The 13094-nt window shown below is 50.0% G+C and overlaps 1 protein-coding gene across 4 annotated transcripts in view; it reads left to right on the forward strand.

The window, feature by feature from the left end:
* Positions 1-473: 473 nt before the first annotated feature.
* Positions 474-13094, forward strand: part of rnf216 (ring finger protein 216) — a 226999-nt gene continuing 214378 nt past the window's right edge. The window contains exon 1 of one of the 4 annotated variants that reach the window (XM_086000328.1): positions 474-674. The gene's annotated coding sequence lies outside the window, so the exon portion shown is untranslated. Of the gene's footprint in view, positions 675-1937; positions 1986-13094 lie in introns of those variants that run through there. The other 3 variants (XM_086000325.1, XM_086000327.1, XM_086000326.1) reach the window with 3 other exon arrangements.

Raw genomic sequence — 13094 nt, forward strand, 5'->3', positions numbered from 1 at the left:
TATAGTGCCTTTAATGTAGTAAAACGTCCCATGGCGCTGCACAGGAGTATTTTAAGACAAAAGACATTAAACCAAGGCCCTGTCTGCTCTCTCAGGTGGACGTAAGAGATTCCATGGCACTATTTTGAAGAAGAGCAGGGGAGTTCTCCCCGTGTCCTGGTCCAATATTTATCCCTCAACCAACATAACAAAAACAGATAATCTGGTCATTATCACATAGCTGTTTGTGGGAGCTTCTTGTGGGCAAATTGGCTGCCATGTTTCCTACATTACAACAGTGACTATACTCCAAAAGTACTTCATTGGATGTAAAGCGCTTTGAGACGTCCAGCAGTCGTGAAAGGCGCTATATAAATGCAACTCTTTCTTTCCCTGCACTGAGGGCTTCTGACTGAATAGGGCCTGCCTGGGGACTACAACCCCCACAATGCTCTGCGCGGATGCGCCTGCGCCTGACGTCAGGCGGCGAGCATTGTGACACCGGTTGCGTCAGTTCCTGTGTTTGGAAGCTCCAGGCGGAGGGAGTCGGGCCTGAGCTGACGAACCGAGGGGGAAACAATGAAATAACAGGTCCGGAGCGGAGCTTCAGCTGCACTGGCCTCCGATCAAAGGGCGAAGGAGCAGCAGCCCCGCCGCCGCCGGATCAGGCCTGCCCTCAACAGTCCTGAGAGTTGGTGAGAGAAGCCGAGGAACTCCTTCCCGGGCCGGGGGTGGAGGACACACACACACACACACTGTCCGGCTGTGACTGGGAGCTGCAGGAGTTGGCAGCGGGGCAGAGTCACCCAAGCTCAGGGGGATCCCCTACTCCACCCCCTCCCACAACCTCACCCCTCACCCTCAGCGCCCCCCCTGCCCCCCTCGCCCCCTGCCCCCCTCGCCCCCTGCGCCCCCCTGCCCCCCTCGCCCCCTGCCCCCTCGCCCCCTGCCCCCCTGCGCCCCCCTGCCCCCCTCGCCCCCTGCCCCCCTCGCCCCCTGCCCCCCTGCCCCCTGCCCCCCCGCCCCCCCTCGCCCCCTGCCCCCTGCCCGCCCCCTGCCCGCCCCCTGCCCCCCCCTCGCCCCCTGGCCCCCCCTCGCCCCTCGCCCCCGGCCCCTCGCCCCCGGCCCCCCCCCTCCCCCGCCTGCCCCCGGCCCCCTCACCTCGCCCCCGCCCCCCCTCGCCCTCGCCCCCTGCGCCCCTCGCCCCCCGCCGCCGCCCCATCTCGCCCCCCCTCCCCCTCACCCCCCCCCTCGTCGCCGCCCCCCCCCTCGCCCCCTGCGGCCCCCCCCTCGCCCCCTGCGGCCCCCCTCGCCCCCTGCGACTCGCCCCCTGCCCCCCCCCTCGCCCCCTGCCCCCCCCTCGCCCCCTTCCCCCCCCCTCGCCCCCTTCCTCGCCCCCTGCGGCGCCCCCTGCGGCTCGCCCCCTGCCCCCCCCCTTGCCCCCTGCCCCCCCCTTGCCCCCTGCCCCCCCCTCGCCCCCTTTCGCCCCCCCCCTCGCCCCCTTCCCCCCCCCTCGCCCCCTTTCCCCCCCCCTCGCCCCCTTTCCCCCCCCCTCGCCCCCTTTCCCCCCCCTCGCCCCCTTTCCCCCCCCTCGCCCCCTTTCCCCCCCCTCGCCCCCTTTCCCCCCCTCGCCCCCTTCCCCCCCCTCGCCCCCTTCCCCCCCCCTCGCCCCCTTCCCCCCCCTCGCCCCCTTCCCCCCCCCTCGCCCCCTTCCCCCCCCTCGCCCCCTTCCCCCCCCCCCCTCGCCCCCTTCCCCCCCCCCCTCGCCCCCTTCCCCCCCCCCTCCCCTCCCTGCCGCCTCCTTCCCCCGCCCCCCTCACCTGCCGGTTCTCCCCCCCCCCCCCCTCTCCTCCTCATTGCCGGCTTCCTCCCTCCCCTACCCCATCATGCCTTGCTTGGCACTAATGTTAAGGGGCTGTAACCTTACGCAGTGCAGCTTGAACTCAGCCTACTGAACATGCTAAGACAGGCAGGGTATGAAGACGTTTTGCAACACATTCGGGAGGGTAGGGGTTGATTTTTGTTTACTTTAAGAACTGTGCTTGGATTGATTTGAGCCCCTCGGATCTGATATTGCCTGTGTTTTAAAATGTACTCCGTGTGAGAGAGGCTGCTCTGTTAGCTAGGAGGAGGACTGTGGATGTTTGGAGGCGAATGGCTAATCTGTAGTTTTAGTTTCTGTTCCCATTCCAGCTTGACGTGGTTATGACAGTGGAGTGAATCTGCTATTGTTTGTTCCTCCTCCTCCCACCCAAAAAAAGGGCTGTGAACTGTACAGATTCCGAGTTCTTAGCACGAGGGAACATGTTTTATGTTGAAAATAGTTCAGCTGTTCTATATTTAAAAACTAGCAGAGAATTCTCTTCTGGAGCCAGCTCGCTGCTTGCTGTCATGATATGGTCAGACCAGGTCTGCGCGCTCAACAGTCATGTGAGCATCTGTCCAAGGAAATAAACTGCAGGCCAGCGATGAGTCTGTATATTTATGATGTGTATATAATTCATGAGCCCATATTTTTTTAATTAACTGCAACAGGCATGGAATATACATATGATCACAGCCATTGCCTTTCAGTCAGGTGGGAGTTGGCGCATTCTTCTTGTGCAAGAACATTTCGATTTCAAAGCAAGTCACAACACAGACTGCTGGCTTTGTCCTGAAGATAATTTAAGTTAAAGGTGCTTGGAACCACAGGCAAATGGACTTGCATCGAGCATCTCATTGACCTGCTTCACAAGAGGTCACATTTTTCAAACGGAAATAAGTATCTGCCACCACTCCTCCTCCTCGAGTCACAGTTGATCGCTCTGTTGATAAGTTAGCCCCGACTGGAGTTGTAATGTGTTCTGTCAAACAAATGCAAGAGTTTCTCATAGTTTTTAAATACTCCAGCAGTGACTAGAACTGCTTACACTCCCTTTCACTATGAGCTGCACAGACAGGAGGGTTGTAGGTTTAATCCCTGGCCTGTTCTGAGTTGGCTGATGGGAGTCGGACAGCGGAAAGATTGCTACATTTAGTCGTTGCGCCGTTGCCTTTGACGGGGTAAATCGGCCAGGGTTCCTGCATGTAGAAAACGAAAGACTTGCATTTATATAGCGCCTTTCACTGCCTCAGGATGTCCCAAAGCGCTTCGCAGCCAATGGAGTACTTTTTTGAAGTGTAACGCGGCAGCCAATTTGCACACAGCAAGGTCCCAGAAACAGCAACGTGATAATGACCAGATAATCTGCTTTAGTGATGTTGATTGAAGGATAAATATTGGCCATGGACACCGGGGAGAACTCACCTGCTCTTCCTCAAAATAGTGCCGTGGGATCTTTTACGTCCACCTGAGAGAGCAGACGGGGCCTCGGTTTAACGTCACATCTGAAAGACGGCACCTCCGACAGTGCAGGACTCCCTCAGTACTGCACTGGAGTATCGGCCTAGATTTTTGTGCTCAAGTCTGTGGAGTAGGACTTAAACCCACGACCTTCTGATTGAGATGCGAGAGTTCTACCCACTGAGCCACAGCTGACACTACAACACAATGACGCTGGAAATCGGATGAGAACAAGATTGGGTACCAGCTGTGTGCCAACCCCCCCCCCCCCCACCCCCCATTTCAAGTTAAATAGCCTCCTGACACTCGCTGTCAATGTTCACACATTAGGAATAGCCACTTTGACGAGATACCTGAGAGTGCCCAGTGCCTGTGAAACGTTTCCTACCTTTGGCATCTCCTTGAATCCTGTATCCCACCACACTTCTGTCTCTGGTCGACTGGGTGTTAAGGCCAGTCCCCCTCCCCTGTATCCCGGTTCAGGACAGAGCCTTCATGCACCTGCACTCCTTGAATTTTTGTGAACCTTCTTCAGTGTAATCCATGGTTCAGTGATAGTATCTCTTTAGTCAGAAGGTTACGTATTGAGGTGTCACTCCAGGACTTGAGCACTTAAATGAGGTTGATGTTTCAGTGCTGCACTGTCTGAGAAGCCGTTTTTTGGATGAGACATTAAAACCAATGTCCTCTCTGCTTGTTCAGGCGGGCGTAAGAGCCCATGGTTCTTGTCCAAAAAAAAGCAGGACATTCTCCGTGTTGTGGCCAGCATTTCTCCCTCGAGCGACACCATCAAAAACAGATTATCTTGTTTATCTCATGTGCTGTTTGCGGGATCTCGGTGTGCAGATCGCCTGCCGCCTTGCCTACAAAACAACAGTGACCAATGTTCCCGTTAAGCTGCGTGGTTGCGCGGTGATCTGCATGTCCTGCGAAGCCTGCTGAACAGCGTTCTAATGGAAATAACCGAGCATGCACGCTCATTTGAATGGGCCGCGCAGCCAAAAAAATTAGCGAGAACATTGCCATCAAAAGCCCATTTCTTCAACTGCACCCCTGCTCACCTCCCATATATTCTTTATTATTTTCTGCTTGGTGTCTCTCGCCCTCCTTTTGAGGTGTGTTGGGCTATTTGTTACATACATGTAACTTACTGTCTTTAGATGGGGAGATAATTGATGAAAACAAAACAATATCGAAACCGAGCAGACACTCCCTCTAAAGGCCCATACATCTTTCTGCAGGCAGATTTATCGCATACAGTGCATATTAATCTTGACACAGAACTCGATGACTTCCTAATTCAGCATCTGTGTCTCAATTAGCGTCACAACAGTGCGATCCTTTGCAGTTCTGTTTTGACTCCCTATCCTCTGAATCAGAAGGTTGTGGTTTCAAGACCCGCTCCAGCGATTTGAGCACACGAATCTAGGCTGACACTCCAGTGCAGTGCTGAGGGAGTGCTGCACTGCCTGAGGCGCCGTCTTTCTGATGAGACGTTAAACCGAGGCCCCGTCTGCCCTCTGGGGTGGACGTGAAAGATCCCACAGCACTATTTCGAAGAGGAGCAGGGGAGTTCTCCCTGTTGTCCTGGCCAATATTTATCCCTCAATCAACATGACAAAAACCAGATTACCTGGTCTTTATCACATTTCTGTTTGTGGGAGCTTGCTGTGTACAAATTGGCTGCTGTGTTACCTGCATTACAACAGTGACTCCACTTCGAAACTACCTCATTGGCTGTAAAGCTCTTTGGGACATCCGGTGGTCATGAAAGGCGCAATAGAAATGCAAGTCTTTCTATCCCTGCTATACATTGGGTCATGTGCAGACGGTCTTTGCAACTCCTTATTTAAAACAAGACAGTTCAATATTTTTGTACCAGGTTTCAGCGAAGTAGGAAGCCAAAACGTGCTTCTCCCTGTGACTGTGTTCCTGAAAGTGAGATTTGTTTTAATAGTAAGTGAAAGAAAGTTTAATGCTAGGGAGTCGCACGCAAAAATCAAACCCGCAATTGGCTGTGCACTGCCTGCTGTACATCAAAGTGTGCTCAGAAACCCAAACCTGTCTATCCTGGGTTGTGGTGATGGAATCAGAACACATACTGTGTGGGCGTTGCAGGAAATTTGGAAATAAAATCCATCCAAATTTCTGTCCCTGGGTTCAAAAGGAAAAGATTAATTCCCATTGTTCGAGCAGCTGACATCTAGAATTTGAGCTATAGCTCCTGTAAACCTTTTAAATGGAATCCTTTGTTATAACTGCAAATTTAAAAAAAAATAGATTTTTGGTTTAATCAATTTCCTAACTTCAGTGGAGCCACATGGAAATAATGGGAATCCCTACAGTGAAAGTGGACACAGGCCATTTTCGTATGTCACCAGAATTTCAATAAAGTGGAATGGCGGACGTGTAACATTTTCTTGGAGATACTCAGCAGGTCAGGCAGCATCTGTGGAGAGAGAGTGAGACTAGAGCTAACGTTTCAGGTCGATGACATTTCGTCAGGGCTCGAAGATTCCAATGGTAGGAAAAGCTTCACACTGTTGAAAGGTCATCGACCTGAAACCTTAACTCTCTGTTTCTCTCTCCACAGGTGCTGCCTGACCTGAGTATTCCCAGCATTTTCTGTTTTTATTTCAGATTTCCAGCATCCACAGTACAGGAAACTTTATTATCCGGCACCAACGGGACCGGCGTGGTGCCGGTTTATCAAAGTCCGGATTACAGAGAGGTATAGTTAAAAGGTACGAGAGCTCCGTACACAGCAACAAATCCAGGCTTCCCTGTTGCTTAGCAGCATGTGCAGGAACTCCGTCCACAGACCAATCGTCCCTGTTGCTTAGCAACAAGTGCACGAACCCCAGTTACACAGCAACAGATCCAGTAACTGCCACTAATATGAAGTAAAACTTACCTGAACCTACTCCTGAATTTTGCCGGTTAACAGAGATTTCCGGTTATTTAGGTGCCATTTAAGAGAGTTTCCTGTATCAAATTTTCTTACCACCTCCACTTGAACTGTGAAAACCTACCCTCGGTGCAATTATATGTTTTTTATCTGGCGGGTATAATGCGGGGCAGAACACCAGGATGGAGTACTTGAGGTTGTGGGGCTGTCGTTGATGGGAGTAGAGGGAGAAGAATTTGAGGTGATGAATTAGGAGAATTGGTGTTGTACTAAAGAGTACTGGTTGACGTGTACTTTCTTCTTTCAATGAGGTATTGGTATCAATATGTTAAGAGCATTTTCTACCCCCTCAACTCCAGTTCCTTGCCTCTTAATTTTGTGTTTTTTTGTTCATGTGTTCAAAGGGAGAGAATGGGGGAATCTGTTGTAATCGTATTTAAAATCATTTAATGCTTTTGAAACACTTGTTGGATATGGCAAATCTGTCCTTTTCAAACACTGAGCATTTTCATCTCTGCCAGAACGCTGACTTGGTGCAGACGCCCCTCAAACATTGGTCTGAGACATAAAGAAAGAAAGAGCTTGCATTTAGATCGTGCCTTTCATGGTACCGGGGAGTCCCAGAGTGCTTCACAGCCAACGAAGAACTTTTTTGAAGAATAGTCACTGTTGTAATGTCGGACAAGGCAGCCAATTGCAAAGTCCTGCAAACAGCAATGAGATGAATGACTAGCGAATCTTACATAGACTTACTCTTCAAATAGTGCCATGGGATCTTTTACACCTACCCGAGACGGCAGCCATGACCTCGGATTATCGGCCCATCCGAAAGATTGATGCGACGGTGCAGGGCTCCCTCAGTACTGCAGTGAAGTGTCAGCCTAGGTTATGTGCTCAAGTCCCTGGAGCGGATCTTGAACCCACAACCTTCTGACAGAAGCAAGAGTATTACCTCTGATCTAAGGCTGACATAAATGTGTGTGATCAGCCCTCCCAAATCTGCTGCATCTTTTTATTAACAGTATTGCCACTCTTCCTGCCTTCATGCGTAGTATTTTCCTCCTCCACTCTGGCCCCCCCCCCCCCCCCCTGCTTAACTTTGTTGCACTAGTGTGGTTTGATAGTCCTGGTGTGAAGAAAGTGCACATTGGAGACTGGGGTTACAGAGGGTTATCGCACTATGCGTTGGGACCTGGGTGTCAATCCAGCTTCGATTGGAAAATCTCTTCCCTGTTGCGTGCAAGTTTTTTTGAGTTCAGATTGGCCTCAACCCAGTTCCCAAAGCACAAAATTACAGTCTCGCCCTTCTTGGAAGAGAGAATTGCTCGACAACAGCTAGAGCTTGCATTTATATAGCACCTTCAATATAGAAAAACATCCAAAGGTGCTTTGTACTTGGTCCATGCTGTACCTGATCGGGAAATGTTGGATATTGACACTGATCGATTCTGAAAGTGCAGCCATTGGGGACTGTGTTAAGAAATAGGAATGATATGATTTACCTTTAGTGAGCTGTCTCTGCCAGCCAGTGCCTGATGGTGAACTGCACCGGGTAGACAAACATAGTGGAGAGTGGCATTAGAGAGCTGACTTTGAGCTGCAATATTAAAGCACCTACTGTGCTGCATTCCCCAACACTGATCTCTTTCACCGTGATGAGCAGGACGGGGAGGGGAACCGGTGTAGATGCAGATCGAGGGTGTAATCCTCTTAAGGGGGAGGGTGAGCAGGCAGAGGTTGTGGTCCACATTGGGACCAACGACATAGGTAGGAAGGGGGATGAGGTCCTGCATCAAGAATTTAGGGAGCTAGGTAACAGATTAAAGAGCAGGCCCTCAAAGGTTGTAATCTCTGGATTACTCCCAGTGCCACGTGCTAGTGAGTATAGGAATAGGAGGATAGAGCAGATGAATGCGTGGCTAAAGAGTTGGTGTAGGGGGGAGGGTTTTACTTTCCTGGATCACTGGGCCTGCTTCTGGGAAAGGTGGGACTTGTACAAGTCGGACGGGTTGCACCTGAACCAGAGCGGGACAAATATCCTTGCGGGGAGGTTTGCTAGCACTGTTGAGGGGGGGGGGTTTAAACTAACTTGGCAGGGGGATAGGATACAGAGGGGAGCTGAAATAGGGGGTGATGTGCTGCCAATTATAGAGAAAAAAACAAGTCAGCTTGGTAGACAGGGCAAATATATAAGGGCAAGGCTGGATGGCATCTATTTTAATGCAAGGAGTCTTGCAAATAAGGTGGATGAACTGAAGGTGTTGATAAACACATGGGAGTATGATATTGTTGCTATCACGGAGACATGGTTGAGGGAGGGGCAAGACTGGCAGCTCAATATTCCGGGGTACAGAATCTTCAGGCGAGACAGAGGGGGAGGTATAAGAGGAGGGGGTGTCGCAATATTAATTAAGGAGTCAATTACTGCAGTAAGGAGGGATGATATATTAGCAGGTTCCTCTAATGAGGCCATATGGGTGGAGCTTAAAAACAAAAAGGGGGCAAGCACTTTGCTGGGAGTGTACTATAGGCCTCCAAACAGTCAGGGGGAGATAGAGGAACAGATATGTAGGCAAATCTCAGAGAAATGTGCAAATAATAGGGTAATAATAATGGGGGATTTCAACTTCCCCAATATTAACTGGGATAGTCAGAGTGTGAAAGGCTCAGAGGGTGTAGAATTCTTAAAGTGCATCCAGGAGAGCTTTTTGAGCCAGCATGTAGAAAGTCCTACAAGAGAGGGGGCGGTACTGGACCTAATTCTAGGGAATGTGGCCGGCCAAGTGGAAAAAGTGCTAGTAGGTGAGCACTTTGGTGACAGTGACCATAATATGGTGAGATTTAAGGTGGTCATGGAAAAGGACAGGGATGGGCCGGAAATAAAGGTTCTAAATTGGGGGAAGGCCGATTTTAATAGGATAAGGCAGGATCTGGCGAAAATGGACTGGGATCAGCTACTTGTAGGAAAATCCGCATCGGAGCAATGGGAGGCTTTCAGAAGGGAGATTGAGATCATACAATGGCAACATGTTCCCGTAAAGGTCAAGGGTGGTTCCAAAAACCACAGGGAACCTTGCATGTCAGGGGATATACGAGAATGGATTAGGAAAAAAAGGAGGGCTTTTGGCAGATACAAAAGGCTAAAGACGGAGGAAGCCCTAGAGGAGTACAAAAAGTGCAGGGGGATACTTAAAAAAGAAATTAGGAGATCAAGGAGGGGCCATGAAATAACACTGGCGAGCAAAATAAAGGAAAATCCTAAGATGTTTTATAAGTATATTAAGGGTAAGAGGATAACTAGGGAAAAAATAGGGCCCATTAGGGACAAAAGTGGCAATCTGTGTGTGGAGGGGTTCTAAATGAATTTTTTGCATCTGTTTTCACTATGGAGGAGGACGATGTAGACATAGAAATAGGGCGGGGGGACTGTGATATGCTCGAACATATCAACATCGAGAGGGAGGAGGTATTGGTGGTTTTAGCAGGCCTAAAAATGGATAAATCCCCAGGCCCGGACGAAATGTATCCCAGGCTGCTGTGTGAGGCAAAGGAAGAGATTGTGGGGGCTCTAACACATATATTCAGGACCTCTCTGGCCACAGGGGATGTGCCAGAGGACTGGAGAACCGCTAATGTAGTACCATTATTCAAGAAGGGAAGTAGGGAAAAACCGGGGAACTACAGGCCAGTGAGCCTAACATCAGTGGTAGGAAAATTATTGGAAAAATTCTGAGGGACAAAATTAGTCTCCACTTGGAGAGGCAAGGATTAATCAGGGATAGTCAACATGGCTTTGTCAAGGGAAGACCATGTCTGACTGATTGAATTTTTTGAGGGGGTGACTAGGTGTGTGGATGAGGGTAACGCAGTGGATGTGGTATACATGGATTTCAGTAAGGCCTTCGATAAAGTCCCGCACAGGAGACTGGTCAAGAAGGTAAGAGCCCATGGAATCCAGGGTGCCTTGGCACATTGGATACAAAACTGGCTTAGTGGCAGAAGGCAGAGGGTGATGGTCGAAGGTTGTTTTTGTGACTGGAAGCCTGTGGCCAGTGGGGCACCACAGGGATCGGTGCTGGGTCCCTTGCTGTTTGTGGTCTACATTAATGACTTGGATATGAATGTAAAAGGTATGATCAGTAAGTTCGCGGATGATACAAAAATTGGTAGGGTGGTAAATAGCGAGGAGGGTAGCCTCAGTCTGCAGGACGATATAGATGGGTTGGTCAGATGGGCGGAACAGTGGCAAATGGAATTTAACCAGGAAAAGTGCGAGGTGATGCACTTTGGGGGGACTAACAAGGCAAGGGAATACACAATGAATGGTAAGACCCTAGGCAAGACGGAGGGTCAGAGGGATCTGGGTGTGCAAGTACACAGATCCCTGAAGGCAGCGCAACAGGTGGATAAGGTGGTAAAAAAGGCATATGGGATACTTGCCTTCATTAGCCGAGGCATAGAATATAAGAGCAAGGAGGTTATGATGGAGCTGTATAAAACACTGGTTAGGCCACAGCTGGAATACTGTGTGCAGTTCTGGTCGCCACACTACAGGAAGGATGTGAACGCTTTGGAGAGGGTGCAGAGGAGATTCACCAGGATGTTACCAGGGCGGGAGCGCTTCAGCTATGAAGAGAGACTGGGCAGATTGGGATTGTTTTCCTTGGAGCAGAGGAGGCTGAGGGGGGACATGATTGAGGTGTACAAAATTATGAGGGGCATAGATAGGATGGATACTGAGGAGCTTTTTCCCTTAGTAGAAGGGTCAATAACTAGGGGGCATAGATTCAAGGTAAAGGGCGGGAGGTTTAGAGGGCATTTGAGAGAGAACTTTTTCACCCAGAGGGTGGTTGGAGTCTGGAACTCACTGCCTGAAAGGGTTGTGGAGGCAGGAACCCTCACAACATTTAAGAAGCATTTGGATGAGCACTTGAAATGCCATAGCATACAAGGCTACGGACCAAATGCTGAAATATGGGATTACATTAGACAGGGCTTGATGGCCGGCGTGGACACGATGGGCCGAAGGGCCTCTATCCGTGCTGTATAACTCTATGACTCTATGAGAGTATGGGAGGTGCAGCAGGAGAGACTTGGAAGGAGGTTACAAGTGATTGGGACATATTTTCCCCGCTGTGGTTTTATGACCGACAGCAATACATAAATTAGATTCATGTGCAAATTCCAGTGTTTGTTTACATACTGAGCATTATGGTTTTGGTGGAATCTCTCTTCCCACTTACTCCCTATAGATGAGGGAATTGAGCCCGGGGCTCACTTCTGACTATAGCAGGCAAGACCAGTTGGAACTACATGGGCAATATGTGCCTGACTCTATTTTTTGCTATTTTATAAAAATGTGTATTTCACCTTTTTGCAGATTTTAAACTCCTTGTGAATCCTCTTGGAAACAATAGGGAAGTACAGGACCAGGAAGGACTGCAGTCCATCTGTGTTGTGTAGTTTGCGGAATAATTTCTGGCTCTCCTGCTGAGTGCGTGTCAAAAAGAAATCTGAAGACGCTGAAGTTTAGATATCTAGATCGGCCATTTTGTAATCGAGTAGGATGCCACGAATCTGAATTCCCGCTGGCCTGCACAGATCTGTGACCTGAATGGAGCACAGCAGTTAACGGCCTGTACTTGCACTGAGCCGTTCCTCTTGGCACAAGGGGTTAAAATGAATGAAAGTGCATGAGCACTGTGCGTGAGCAAGTTGTGTTGGCAACGAAAAGCGAGAGTTCTGTTTTATATTTTGAGTGAGTTCACTGCGTACACAGTACATCACTGATGCAAACAACTTGCTCATCTGAACACCGCGCTCGTCACATAATCACCTGCTGGGTTTAGAAGCCCTTCAGCCTGTTTGATCCCGCCCTTCCAGAATAGCAGCTCTCCCCTCTCCCAATGACCACTCCAAGCTGCTGAAATGAATCCCGTGTCCTTGCCTCAAAGGACTTGAGACTTACATAGAAGCGTAGAAGATAGGAGCAGGAGCAGGAGTAGGCCATTCGGCCCCTCGAGCCTGTTCCGCCATTCAATGCGATCATGGCTGATCATCCAATTTCAGTACCCGGTCCCAGCTTTCTCCCCATACCCCTTGATCCCTTTAGTCTTAAGAAATATATCCAACTCCTTCTTGAATATATTTAATGAATTGACCTCGACTGCCTTCTGTGGTAGAGAATTCCACAGGTTCACCACTCTCTGGGTGAAGAAATTCCTCCTCATTTCCGTCCTAAATGGCTTACCCCTTATCCTTAGACTGTGACCCCTGGTTCTGGATTCCCCGACCATCGGGAACATCTTTCCTGCATCTAGTCTGTCCAGTCCTGTCAGAATTTTATAAGTTTCAATGAGATCCCCTCTCATTCTTCTAAACTCCAGCGAGTACAAGCCCAATTGTCCCAATCTCTCCTCATACGTCATTCCTGCCATCCCAGGTATCAGACTTGCATTTATATAGCACCTTTCACCACCTCAGGACACACCAAAGACCTTTACAGCCAATGAAATACTTTTGAAGTGTAGTCACTGTTGTAATGTAGGAAGCGCGGCAACCAATTTGCGCACAGCAAGCTCCCACAATCAGCAACGAGATAAATGACCAGTTAATCTGTTTTAGTGATGTTGGTTGAGGGACACCGGGGCGAGCTCCCCAGTTCTTCTTCGCAATAGTGCTGTGGGATCTTTTACGCCCATCTGAGAGGGTTGGCGGGGCCTCGGTTTAAGGTCTCATCCAAAAGATGGCACCTCCGACAGTGCAGCACTCCCTCAGCACTGCGCTGGGCGTGTCGACCTAGATTTTTGTGCTCCAGCCTCTGAAGTGGGACTTGAGCCCACGCACCCTCCTGACTCCGAGGTGAGGGTGCTGCCCACTGAG

Source organism: Somniosus microcephalus, chromosome 11, assembly GCF_052327205.1.
Source record: "Somniosus microcephalus isolate GS21.2 chromosome 11, FLI_Smic_1.0, whole genome shotgun sequence".
Classification (NCBI taxonomy): domain Eukaryota; kingdom Metazoa; phylum Chordata; class Chondrichthyes; order Squaliformes; family Somniosidae; genus Somniosus; species Somniosus microcephalus.